Below are 11,953 nucleotides of genomic sequence, written 5' to 3'. Positions count from 1 at the left end.
TGATCTCGCTGACGCAACATTACCAATCTTATGAACTTTAGGCAAGGCATATAATCTATTTAAAATAAAATGTTAAAAATAAATTTAATCTAAACAGAAACTTAATATTTGTAAAGAACTGGAAATGTTAGTCTGACTTAGACAACCAGAGTCTCAGGATCTTAGGGAATAGCCCTGACCTAGACTACCGGAGTTTCAGTAATTTAAAAGAATTAATCATTACTCCGCTGTTTTAAGATACTTGGCTAGAATTAAGATTAGAAAAGGAATGTGAAAAAGATCATTAATTCCACAGCACAAGTGTGCGTGTTATCTATAGTTTGAACACAAAAATACAATAAGACACGAAATAACACCTATAGACGTCTAAAGCTCTATTAGGCGATATTCCTGACAAAACGTTACATTACACCAACAGATGGAGCTCTAGAGGGTGATATTCTTTACAAAACGTTACATTACCTCGATGGTTGTTAAAAACTCTAATCGTTGAGATTCCTTAAAAAACATTACATTACACCGATGGTTGTCTAAAACTCTATTGGGTGACATTTCTTATAAATCAATACATTATACTAACAGATACAGCTTCAGTAGCGATATTAATTTCAAATCATTACATTACATCTATTGTCGTCTCAAGCTCTAACGGGCGATATAACATTACACCTATAGATGTCTAAAGCTCTATTGATAATTTGATAATTGGCAGACGCGTGTGGTATTCCTTACAAAACATTTCATAACATCAACATATACAACTCTTTTGGGTGATATTTTTTGTAAAAATATTACACTACACCTATAGTTGCTTAAAGCTGTATTGAATGATGTTCTTTACCACTGGCATAGCTGGGTTGATAGAGGTCGATTTAAGTTGAAACTATCTTTTAGCTGGTTGTTATTTAATAAAATACCTTCACACTTTTAAAAGATTTTAATGTTACATAACCAGTTTTCGGTCTTTTATATACTAAAATTTATCTCATGAAGTTGAAGCTTTTGCGCATGCACACGATAAAGACAATGCCAAAGATGCTGACATCATTTATGTAATGATTGTGATGTATGTGTGTGGGTATCTATTTAGTGTATGAGTATTGAGTTCTGGTGCATCCGCATGGTTTGGGTGTAAGGGTGCGGATCGAAGGGTCTAAGGCTAGAGACGTACTGCCACTGAAAAAGCTCTGTACTTTGAACTATAAGCGCGGTATAAATGTAACAGTTAATCCCAACTTGCAGTTAAAAATCCGACGAAACCCAAATGGCATTAGGTGTTGTTCATTGACTGCTCTTTCTTTTGTCAGTAATTTCAAATTAGAAATTACTGTAGCTAAATCCTAGGGGTTCTCTAACGTTACAGATAACTTATGAACAAATTTTACTTTTCGAGCAGTTATCAAAAATGAAGGTGACAACATTGAGTATTTGCTAGTGGCGCACCTAGTGCCATTTCCAGAAACTAGTAGAATACGTATTCTATTGTTAAACGCTTCATCCTATAGACCCCCAGATGCTAGTACTAACATTAGAACCATCCTCTGTTTTTAACTATGTTCGTTACATACTAATGGTAGACTTGGTGAGTACATAAAGAACTTAGTTGAGTATTTTGTATCACTTTCTTGGTTTGAGCTTCGTAAATATAAAGAGAGGGGTTGTAGAATTACGTAAATAATACAATAACTTTAGACTTTCCACTGTGAGCTGGTCATTATTTGTCTGAAAACAGTAGTTTATTGTGGTTGGATTTAAAGACTTGGGCCAGTCGAAACAGCTGTGTATATTATTGGAACTGACACGTGTGTCTTAAAGGTTATAGCTCGAGACACGTTTTCTTGTGTTCTAATTCACTGTTAGGTAAAGTTTCAACAGTCATGTTACACAGTAACATCATGAGATCTTCGTGGACACGTTTTTTGGTGTAGTTGATAACTGGCAGACATGTGCGGACCACTGTTTATTTCAAACAGTATTTTTCTTTACCAGAACTGACGTTTTTTATAACTTGAGTTCGTATTGGATTACAAATTGTTCTTATATTGGTAAAAAATTCTCATGTAAGATGTGTACTTTTAGATCTGTTTTGTAAGATTCTGTCCTTATTGTAACTTTGAAAACGCTCCATTTTGAACCATGTATACAACTCCATATCACAAGGTTTTGTGAATTAAGTATTATACGTGTTGGAGGATATAGTTTATTTTCAAACCTATGTCAATAACTGAGTATATGTAATGTATCAATAAGCAAACCAATTTTTTATGGTTATCAAAATTAAGAATTAGTGACAACAATGAAATTATGTGATCGCTTAGCAACTTCCGGCGAAAAATCAAATCGTTTAGTCTGGGTGTAAAAATTGTTATAAATTACCCAAATTTACCGACTTATTTGTATCAAGAGGTGTTTTAACAATTATATACCAAACCAGGTTTATTCCATAGAGTGTATGTTAAGGATTATTAAAAAAATCCGGTTGATATTCCAGATTTCAATGCTATTTGTATATTGGTTAGGTTTACCACCATATGTTGATGTTAGTGGATCGGTAGCATCAAGTTACTGGAACTTGGAGTATGAAAAGCAGTTGACCAATTAGTGGTCCAGCAGCTAAAAACAGGACAGCATGGACAGGACACACTTGAATGATCAACAAAAACAAACAGAACCACTATCAGCAAAAAACACTGAACAAATTGGTAACTTTAGGAATTGGAATCGACCAACCTGTGAAGATTCCAGTTGATGTTAGCACTGTTGTTTTGGTCGAACATTGTATTCACCCTAGCCAGAGATTATGCACAAGATATAAATAGTTATACACCTCCCATAAGATATCACTTACAAGCGATAAAACCGCCATATGATATTACTTACGAGTTGTATAAATCCCATAGAACGTTATTCACAAGTTATAAAACTCCCATAGGATATTATTTACAAGTTGTATAAATCCCATAGAACGTTATTCACAAGTTGTAAAACTCCCATACAATATTATTTACAAGGTTTAAAACTCCCATAGGATATTATTTGCAAATTGTATAAATCCCATAGAACGTTATTCACAAGTTGTAAAACTCCCATACAATATTATTTACAAAGTTTAAAACTCCCATAGGATATTATTTACAAGGTGTAAAACCCCTCATAGGATATTAAGTACAAGTTTTACAGCCTTTATGGGACATTATACAAATTGTTTGACTCTTAGATTATTACATTGTGATTATTTAATATTACTATATTTCACCACTTCATAACTGGTATAAATTATATCATTAAGTAGACGTATTCATGGATTTGTTTATAAATGTTATGCAGTTTCTACATGGCCGTCATAGCAAATACTAATCCTTTTACGTAGATAAAGGTTACTTACATACTACAATATTTATTTTTAAGTCTCGAGCTAATGGCTTTTAAGGGACTTCTACGAAGTTTGGCTATTCAAATAGGTAATAGAGAAACCAGTACACTCTGACTTGAGATGGTTAGAAGTGCGTATGTAGAATAGTGTTTGAAGTATGTAACCTACATAGTTATGGGATACCGCAGTTGAGCTTCGGTTCAACTTTAAAAGTGGAGTGTTAACACAGGTCTGTTTCTTGATTCTTGTCTTTATCTGGATTGTTCTCTTGACTCTTTATTTTTATTCTTCAGACTAGCAGTTAGTCAGTGAACAAACAAGAAGCTGACCAGCTTTGAACGTTAAAACTGTCGAACATGTGAATAAAATATATTGTTTACTTATTGCCTTGTGTATACTCGTTTTCCTTTGCTGTTGGGCCCGGCATGGCCAGGTGATTAGAGCTCTCGACTCGCAATCTGAGGGTCGCGGGTTCGAATCCCCATCACACCAAACATGCTCGCCCTTTTAGCCGTGGGGGACATTATAATGTGACGGTCAATTCCACTATTCGTTGGTAAAAGAGTAGCCCAAGAGTTGGCGGTGGGTGGTGATGACTAGCTGCCTTCCCTCTAGTCTTACACTGCTAAATTAGGGACGGCTAGCGCAGATAGCCCTCGTGTAGCTTTGCACGAAATTCAAAAACAAACAAAAACAAATCCTTTGCTGTTCATATTGAGTTTACCATACGCTTAACAGTCCTGAACCTACGGTATATGGATACTTTGGGCTAACTGTTGGATACTAGAGTACTTCGATACCACATGTGCAGGTTGTGCAACTCCTATGGAATATGAGCTTATTAGACATGTATATAGATTGTAAAACCCTCATAGAATATTACTACAAATGAACATGGCATTATACAATTTGTACAACCTTCATGGGACATTACACATGTTGTACAATATTTACAACACATTATATAAGTTACAAGTTCTTACATAATATTACTTACATTGTACAACCCTCACGACACATCATACAAGTTGTACAATCCTCGTGGGACATTATACTTTGGCAAGTTCTTAAGTTCTTGCAAAATATTTTATACAACTTGTATAATCCTCCTGACACGTTATGCAGAATGTACAACCCTAACAATACATTATACAAGTTGTACAATCCTCATGACGCATTATAAAAGTAATACAATCTTCATAGAATATTTTATAATCCTCATGACACATTATATAAGTTGTAAAATCCTCATAACACATTATACATATTGTGCACTCCTCATGACACATTATACAAGTTTTTCGATCATCATTACACATTAATTACAGGTTATACAACCATCATTAAACATTAAATACAGGTTATACAACCATCAGTAAACATTAAATACAGGTTATACAACCATCATTAAACATTAATTACAGGTTATACAACCATCATTAAACATTAATTACAGGTTATACAACCATCATTAAACATTAAATACAGGTTATACAACCACACTATACTTACGGGTTATATAAGTATCACTAGGCATTAAGTACAGGTTATACAATCATCACTTACAGTATTTACTATTGATCCAGTAGGGCTGATGACAACTGATATTACTGTCCTTACCTGGTCATGACTGGGTTTTTGTTATAGTCTGACGAGAGATGATGTTACGTTTCTTACTTGGTCCTGGTGGGGTCTCGTTATCGAATGATGATTGTTGAAGTTACAGTTCTTACTTGGTCATTTTATGGTCTTTGTTATGGACTGATCAGAACTGAAACTACGACTCTTGCCTTGTATTTGTATGGTTTTTGTTAAGTTGCATGTTTTGAAATCACAATTAACCCACGAAGAATATAGAACAAATCTGAGTGTGAAATTTAGGTTGAAAGTTGAATGAACATGAACTTTATTTTGGACTGAAATAATATTAGTACTTATGTACATATGAAACATATAAAAGTAGTGTTACTCCAGCCTTTTAATAAGTTTTGTCACTAGTTTGAACATTAGTCAAAAGCGACACCATATTTATTGCAAGGTTAAGTTATTGAACATAATGTTTTTTATATATGTAATCCTTATTCCTTTAATCACCAGAACCTTTAAGTTTCTTTCTATGGCTATTTTTTCACTTTCATTCTAAAATAATGTAATACCTTTTTACGTAAATTACGTTGCTACTGTGTGTTTTTGTTATGAGTTGTGAAAGCTTCAATGTTGGCGTATCCAGTACAGGACTGTGTATTCTTGTTAGTAATAGTGTAATATGGGAAGTGTTATCACAGTTGTAGGATGGAGTGGAATGTGTGGTCGCTCCTGAACGTCACTACTGTAAGATGAAGAACAATTACTCGTAGTAATCGTCTCTGAGCCCACAACACGGAAATGCCGATATATTCTTTTGCCACATGTGAAAATGTTCATTCATTGAATTTCCCGGCCCAGAACACTGTGTTGGAGTTAAATCCATTTCAATATAGGTAGGATACTTTACCAACGATTGATGTCTCAGGAATTCCAGGAAGATTAACAGAACAACACTGGGCTAGCATGGCTAATTCTTGTCATTCAGCAAGTTGAAGCACAACAAGTGCGGAGTAATGAAAGTAATGGGTGCACATATCTTGCTGCACTCATACAATAACAAGAATAACAATATGGGAAGACATGCCTTACCATTGTTATCAATCACCGGTAATTGGCTGTAAGACTGTGTTGCAGCTAGTGGTCCCAAGGACTCTGAGACAAGAAATTATTCAGACTTTGCATAACGTAAGAACTAAAGGCCACTACGGAATTACACCCACTTGTGCTAACGTGCAATGGCGATTTTACTGGTCGCTTGAAGATCAAGACGTTAAATGGTAGTGTAAACACTATAGAGTGTGCAATACCTAAAGAAAAAGCTTTTCTAGATAGGATAAATTGGTTCTTTCCCAGAGACTAAATAAGTTATGTGCTGGTCATTATTGATTATTTCACTAAGTGGGCTGAAGCTTAACCATTGGTCAATACTTTAGCACAGACTATCACTGATGTGTTGGTAGAACACTGTATAGCTAAATTTGACACACCTGAAGAAATTGACATAGATCAGGGAGATGATTCCAAAAAAAAACAAAACAACAACAACAAAAAAAAATATTTATTAATTTTATAATTATATAACTATCGTTATACAAAAGTTTAATAGTTGGTACTAAAAGTTTTGCAGTCGTTAACAGAATATGTACTCTTAGTGATAATATTTTAAACATAAATTTTGCCGAGATTCGAAGAAAAAACTTGAAACGCATTTTTAAGTGAATAACATTACTATTTTTAGAATAACTAAGCCTTAGAAACAAGTTTAACAATAAGTAATAACTAACATAGAATAAATTGAGCTCTATAAGTGCAATATATTAGGCATGACAGGTGTGGGAAGCTTTTGGTAAGTTTAACGATTTATCAAATAATAATACAAAACACACTGGATTTTTTTTCACTTCTATAATTCTTAAAGCAACTCATTTTAAATTACAATGTATTTCTACTATACAGTTCGAAAAAAAAATACAGTTTTGGTTATAGACAACTATGTCTTTATCTATCGCACGATTAAATTGTACCTAACATCACTGGTTATTCTGGAATCCACACTTTGCTTTACACACAGAACTGCATCTAGGCGCAATACCTTTTACTTATTGCTTGGTTATAAATAGAATACAGTAAAATAGACAAAAAAATATAAATTGAACTTCGATATTCGCTTCTACTATTGTTTGGAATCTATTTTTAGCCATTCTTGGCTTCAGCTATGAACTGTTCATATAGTTTCAGCATGCGTTATTTGGAAAGTGTAATACGCAGAATGACATTTAAAGATCACATCTATATGCAACAGCCTGGATCAATTTTTAACGTCAATCTTCATTTACTCTCATACAGGAAGGGTAAAGGTTATTAGAATGCTGGTAATGTTCGAATTTTAGTGTATTCACAGACTTCAACCAGGAAAAAACAATAATAAAATAACGTAATATTGCGCTTGCTAACGAGAAAGTATTCCCTGAGCTTAAAATGAATTGAAAATATTATTTCTATTGTTAAGCGGTAAATGGGAACAACAGGAGCTGATGCTGACTAATATTATTCGACTGTATACATTAAGAAACGTGAAATAGCAATAACCAATTAGATAAAGCAGATAAAGATAAAATATGGGTAATTATGACTCAACAATTTTATAATCAGATGATTTATAAACATTTAAATGATACAATGGTTTACCATAAAATGGGAAGTTTAAATTAATTATAAATGTTTGTTTTGTTTTTGTAGTTATGCACAAAGGTACACAATGGGCTATCTGTGCTCTGCCCACCACGGGTAAGTCGGCAGACATACCACTGGGGGCAACTATAAATGAAAAAGTAAAGAAATTTGTTGATGAACTTAAGATAATATTTAAAAAAAAAAAATTTAAAGATTCAGAAATTGGGTATTTTTATGTACTTCTTGAGATCCATAAATTAAAAGAGATTAACGAATTATTGTTAGAGACAAGAAGCAAATATATTCATATTGGAAAACCTCCCAATATCTTAGGAAGACCAATTGTAGGAGGTAACAAAAAAATTACTGAACGTTTAAGTGACCTTTTGGACATATTGTCAAAATCATTTTTATCTCATATTTTTAGTCTTATTTGGTATGAGTCCGAATTTGTTGAAATATTTGCCAAAAATTAGAAGAAAATCAGAGTTTTGATTCTTTAGACGTGGTAACTCTGTATCTAAATCTTGCACATGACTATGGACTTAAAGCTATGGAAAGTTTTTCAGGTTAAATACAAAGAATCAATTCATCCTAGGTTTAAGAAAGGTTTTACCTTAAAAGGTTTAAATACAGTCTTATTTTTTTTTTGTTACTTGTGAGGAACAAATCTTTCATCGAATTTCTAGTACAGCATTGGGTACAAAAGTTTCTCCAACTTATGCTAATATTATAATGGGATTTTTCGAATTACAGTTATTTAATAAACTATCTATTTAGAAAATATTTTTAATTGAATATTTTGGAATACGGAAGGATACTAAAGATATTAATAAGTTTGTTGGGATTTTAAATTCAATAAACAAGGAAATTAAGTTTACATTTGCAAGAAATAAAACCTTAACCTTTTCAGACGTGTTGATAAGTGTTTCACCAGAAAAGAAAATTGTAACTGATATTTTTATAAATCCACAAACTCACATCAATATGTAGATTTTTTTAGTATTCATCCCAAACATATATAATTAAATGCCCCCATAAATCTTGCAAGTAGATTATAGCATTTGGTTTCCAAAAAAGAAAAGAGAGTTAATAGATTATTAAAAGTAAAAAAAAAAATCTTATTTCAGTTTCAATATCCAGAAAAAGTTATACTAAGAGGTTTTGAAATTGCTAAGAATAACGTTTTTGATAAAAAAACAACATCATTTAAACAGAGAGATTAGTGGACATAAAGAGAATGTTAGACCTTTGCTATGACTCATTGTCCAAGTATACATGTTGATATTTCATTTGTTAGTACACAATTAAAATAAATAGTAGGTAAAAACTGAAAAAGACAACCAAACATTTGTATAGATTTATTAAATAAACCTCAAGAAAGATATTTTCTAAAGAAGGTATTTTCAGTTGTAAAACAAAGAACTGTGCTTTATGTAATTTAATTTATATGGCAAAACAATAAAGAACAATAATAAAGAAATTTTGTTTTTAATTAATAACTGACTTAATTGCAATTCTAAGAACGTAATATAATGTGTAAATTGTGGTGATTTATATATTGGTGAAACAGATAATTTAAGAATAAGGATAAATTTGTATAAATTCCATGTTAGATGTCCTGGAAATAGCCGATCATATATCAGAAAACATTTTATAAATGCAATTTGAGAAAATTTAAAATTATAAAAGAATTCTATTCTAATGTTTTCCATTTTTGGGTATGTAATGTAAAACATAAAAGATTATTTTTCAAAAATATATTATCCATTTTTTGACGCCACTTTAAATAGATAGAAGGAAGAGAACAGAACTAACTAGTTGTGTAAAGTCAATTGGAATTGTGAAAACTGTTAGTAAGTGTATGAAATTATATATAGTAGCATAAGTAAATTGCATTTCAATAATAATAATAGAAAGTATAATTAGAATAAGATTTTAAGTTAAAAAGGAAAGTATATTGACTAATTTTATTATTTTGAGTATTCTTAATGTGCTTAATTTATACATGGAGTGTATTATATATTTGTACATTTGGAAAATATATGTATTTAATTTATATTATTTATGTTTAGTTCAAAAACAGTATTTGTATGGTTTTGTTATACATTTTCAGTAAAAGTATATTCTGAAGAGTGAGTGAGTGACCTTTGAAGCCACGAAGCCGGTTGAAGAAAGTAATAAAGCGAGAGGACAATAGAATAAGCTGATATTTCAGTGTTTATATATGTATATATATATTATATATTTCTACATTCACTTACCTGTAATGATTAAAACTCATGAATATGTATATGATGTACTAAATATGATTTTCTTTTGGTTTATGTATAATTGCTTTTTCATGTTTTCCTTTTTTTCTGGGCGTGGCATGGCTTGTGGTTCCAATCCCTGTCACACCAAACATGTTTCAGCCGTTCTATACTCCTTTGATAGCTTCACCTAGATATTATAGCATTGCAAGTGTCATGTTAGCGAGATGATTAATGCATATTGCGACTTATAGTTCACTTTGTAATTGCACCGTTAATATTTAAACCCTTTTACACATATAATGGCTACATGCTATTTTGTTGTTGTATCAAGCTGGTATGTACGCATCTCTGGATATACGTTTCAAACAGGTGATACAGGAACCTGTACGAAACAACTTAAAACGGTTAAAATTACATGTAAACAAGAGCTTGAAGTATGGGATACAACACTTAGACGACAGTCTGATTATAAAAGTGAATATTTCTATGATTTTATTTCTTGTTTTTCAGAACTCCCATCTTTTGGGTATCTTATCTTGAAATCTTGATCCAGTTTTCTATAGTCACTCAGACTAGAATCCGGCCAGTAAGATGGAAATTATTTGAAATGCACATATATGTTGCGAACAAAGATTTTTAGCTAACTTGTGTTTAACGGTTTTCCTTTGCCGTTATTGTTGAATTTGCTCTTTGCTTAACAATCTCTAACATGCGGTTTGCGAATACCTCTAACTACCTGTTTTACATTGTGTCCGGTATGTTTCTTTGTTTCGACACATAGTCGAGGTATGAGAGCTCAGATCTTCATTCCACAATACATTTTAACTATATTTAAAACATTTAACCATTTTGTTTGATATTATTTTCCAAAGCTTCAAAATAATCAGTTTACTTTGCAAAAACTGTGAAAATTGTATTACATTAAGTCATTCATACCAACATTAGAAATATTTATTAAATTTAGAATTCAGCTTGGAACGTTATTGGCATGTATCAAAAACATACTGAATTGTTTTAAACTTTGTAATGGACTGTTTAATATTCTAAATGGAACGATGTTTCTGTCTCGATCCTGAGACTACTTGGACTTCAGCATAAATAATGAAATGGCATTCCATTTCAAAAACAAGGTATTAGCAGCCCATTATAAATTTCATCCCAACATTGTCTAAGCTACTTAAAATACGTTAATACAAAAATACCTCTTGTACGTTCAAACGTAATCTATGAACTCACTACAAAAATTTACTCCTGTCTAAACAACAACAGAGTAAAAGTCCTCTTAGACATGTTCCAATTAGTGGTTAACTTGCTGACCTGCGGTTCAAGGTTCGAGCAACGATAAACCGCTAAACATTTTCCACATTTTTAGCTGTAGTAACAGTTAATCTCCCTATTCAGTTAAACGTAGCTATGTAGACAGTGGTCTGTGTTACGTATTTCCCTCCTTCTGGTCGGCTGCTCTAAAGTAACTCTAGGGTCAGCTGTATCTTAGGGGTCTCAAACCTGGCCATTTTCCTCCTAAGGTTCCGTTTAAGTTGAAGACGCCTAATATCATCCGTTTTAATCATATAATTAGAATACTGTTAAAGATAAGTGATTCTAGAGTCAAGCCATAGGAACTGAATGTATTAAATATGTTAACTATAAGTGATACTAAAGTCAAGCCATAGGAACTGAATGTATTAAATATGTTAAATATAAGTGATACTAGAGTCAAGCCATAAGAACTGAATGTATTAAATATGTTAAATATAAGTGATACTGGAGTCAAGCCATAGGAACTGAATGTATTAAATATGTTAAATATAAGTGATACTAGAGTCAAGCCATGGGAACTGAGTGTATTAAATATGTTAAAGATAAGTGATACTAGACTTAAGCCATAGGAACTGAATGTATTAAATATGTTAAATATAAGTGATACTAGAGTCAAGCCATAGGAACTGATTGTATTAAATATGTTAAATTATAAGTGATACTAGAGTCAAGCCATAGGAACTGAATTGTATTAAATATGTTAAATATTAAGTAGATACTTGGAGTCGAAGCCATAGGTAACTAG

The sequence above is a fragment of the Limulus polyphemus genome, unplaced genomic scaffold (assembly GCF_000517525.1).
Source record: "Limulus polyphemus unplaced genomic scaffold, Limulus_polyphemus-2.1.2 Scaffold3372, whole genome shotgun sequence".
In the NCBI taxonomy this organism is placed as follows: Eukaryota; Metazoa; Arthropoda; class Merostomata; order Xiphosura; family Limulidae; genus Limulus; species Limulus polyphemus.
Note: the sequence above shows the minus strand (reverse complement) of the source record.